Below are 2,999 nucleotides of genomic sequence, written 5' to 3'. Positions count from 1 at the left end.
ACAACCCTGCTTTATTATCTATCTAAGCATCAAACTGAAAGGAATAAAGATGACTATTCTAAAACAGTTGAAGAATAAGAACCACATGGGTGGAAGTGGGTAAGAAGACTGCAAAAAGGCTAATGGAAAAGTCAACATTTTGAAATATCAGTCTAATTTTGCACACTCATCCTTTCCCATCTTCTTTGGAAGCTCATTGGCCCCGCCCTTCTCCCCAGTGGTAGCTCTTTTTCTCATGACTTCTAAATGACAGAATATGCTATTAGAAAATAGAAAAAATTATAAATTCTTCCTACATTCTGAAACCGAATCTCTTTTATTAATAAAAAGGATTCTTGATAAAGACATGAATTCATATGCTTTATTGCAATATGGAAGAGCTTCAAATGCAGAAATAGCTTTCCTTGATTGATGATTTTTCTCTCATGGATGTGGTGGTGAGGGAGGCTGGTAAGTAGGTTGAAAGCAGAGAAATATTTCCCAATGTTTCTAATGGTTGTGTGCCACATTTCTGCTGGAAGGACATATCTGCCAAGCACATGAGACAGAGCTAAATATCAAAACTGTAGGAAACAGATGTGAATTGAAACTCATTAATGATACTATGTAGTCACAACTCAAGTCAATTCCTGATTGGTTTGAAGTAATTAACCTTCACACTTCCTACAAAATATAGATATAGGCATGTTCATTCTTTGTAATAAAAATAAAATACAAAATTCTGTAAAGCAATTATCCTTCAATTAAAAAATAAATAAAAAAATAAAAATTGCTTCATTTTCAAAGATACTTTTAAACACAATGTCTAGTACACACACATACACAAAAATTCTATGAATAAATCAGACTCACAGACAGCTCTGATGTTGGAATTCACAACAACAGAGAAAGATGTTATAATAACTATTTTAAATATGTAAAGAAATTAGTTAAAATGGAGAAACGTATAAAAGTGTTGAATTCATCATAGGTAAATCAAAAAATTATAAACAGTTATTCTAGAATTAAAAATATAATGTCTGATATAAAGGATTAATTGAGTGAACTAAGAAAAAGACATGAACACAAAGATATGGCAATATAAATTAGGTATATGTGCGACATCAAATGGTCTAAAATATGTTTGAAGATTCCCAAGAGGACAGGAAATAATAAATGGGGAAGAAACATACTAGAATAAATGTTGAATGAGAAATTTCTAAAACTCATGACAGACATGAGCCCACAAGTCAAACAGCTCAGTGAACTGATGACAGTATAAATACAAAGGAAAACACATAGAGTCACATCATAGTTGTAACTGCTGAAAATCAAAGATGAAGACAAAAATCTTGAAATTGGAATTCTAAGATGACTATCCAGGGTTTCTGGTTACTGGTGTAAAAACAACTTATCCTTGTTATTCAGTCAAGCACCAATGCAAATATAAATAAGAAAGAGTTTGGCCGATGTTATTAAGGCTCCAAATCAGTTGACCTCAAACTTTCAATTACTGACATGAATACACAGAGGTCCAATGTTAACCAATAAGGGCAGATTCAGTGGCTCCCAGTCAACAGCTTGCAAGAAAACTGGTAAGTCCTACAATCATAAATAACTCAAATCAGGCAACAACTTAAAGAAGTTGAAGGAAGACTGTAAGCTCAGAAAAGCTAACAGTTCTAACCAAGACCTTGATTTAAGCAATACAAGACTCAAATGGGTGAACCCACCCATAATATACAAGATCAACAAAGTTTTGAAATATTTGAATTCACTTACCCCATTAAATTAAATCTGTGGTAACTTATTACACAGGAATAGAAATTAACAAAAACATTAAAGAAAACCAATCAAGGGGGCAGGGACACATCATACTATTGAAGGAAATAGCAGGAAGGAGTATGGGTGCTATTACATACCAAGCAAAAGACACTGAAGAAAATAAAACAATATCTGGAAAGTATTGAAGATAAAAAAGGAGCTGCCAATATAAAATTCTATACATGAAAATTGTATATATCCTTCAGTTCAGTTCAGTTCAGTCGCTCAGTCGTGTCCAACTCTTTGTGACCCTATGAATCGCCTCCCTGTCCATCACCAACTCCCGCAGTTTACCCAAACTCAGGTCCATCAAGCTGGTGATGCCATCCAGCCATCTCATTCTCTGTCGTCCCCCTCTCCTCCTGCCCCCAATCCTTCCCAGCATCAGGGTCTTTTCCAATGAGTCAACTCTTCGCATCAGGTGGCTAAAGTATTGGAGTTTCAGCTTCAACATCAGTCCTTCCAACGAACACTCAGGATTGATCTCCTTTAGGATGGATTGATTGGATCTCCTTGCAGTTCAAGGGACTCTCAAGAGTCTTCTCCAACATCACAGTTCAAAAGCATCAATTCTTCGGTGCTCAGCTTTCTTCACAGTCCAACTCTCACATCCATACATGACTACTGGAAAAACCATAGCCTTGAATAGATGGACCTTTGTCAGCAAAGTAATGTCTCTGCTTTTTAATATGCTATCTAAGGGGGTAAATAAAGACAAAGATAACACAATTTGTCACCAGATTCATATTACAAGAAATACTAAGAACCCTTCTTCAGAAAAGCCAAAAAAATCCCAGAGAGAAATACCAGCAGGCAAGAAGAAGCCAGAAAGGATGTGAAACAAGGATATCCATTCCCACCACTTTTTTTTACAGAAGGAGTTATCCAGTGAAATAAGTCCAACAATTTGAGGCATGATGAAATAAAATTTGTATTTGAAGGCAGGTCAAGAAAAAACTTAAACATTTTCTGTGTCCATCCAGGCCTCCTCTTTCTCACCCTCATGTGCAGTGTGCATCTGCTTTCCACATTAATTAAACCTCTCAAAGATGGAAGTGTCTGCTTACCATCAAGATCATTTTTTTCCCTTTCTGCAGACACTAGATATGTAATTTCATAAAAGACCAGCATTTTTTTCCAACTCAGCAGGAGGTAATGGTGACTTGCTGCTCACTTCGTACCAGCTAACCTGCACT

The sequence above is a fragment of the Giraffa tippelskirchi genome, chromosome 2, assembly GCF_054371585.1.
Source record: "Giraffa tippelskirchi isolate mGirTip1 chromosome 2, T2T-mGirTip1v1.2.pri, whole genome shotgun sequence".
In the NCBI taxonomy this organism is placed as follows: domain Eukaryota; kingdom Metazoa; phylum Chordata; class Mammalia; order Artiodactyla; family Giraffidae; genus Giraffa; species Giraffa tippelskirchi.
The sequence above is the reverse complement of the archived record's forward strand: the minus strand, read 5'-3'. Positions refer to the sequence as shown.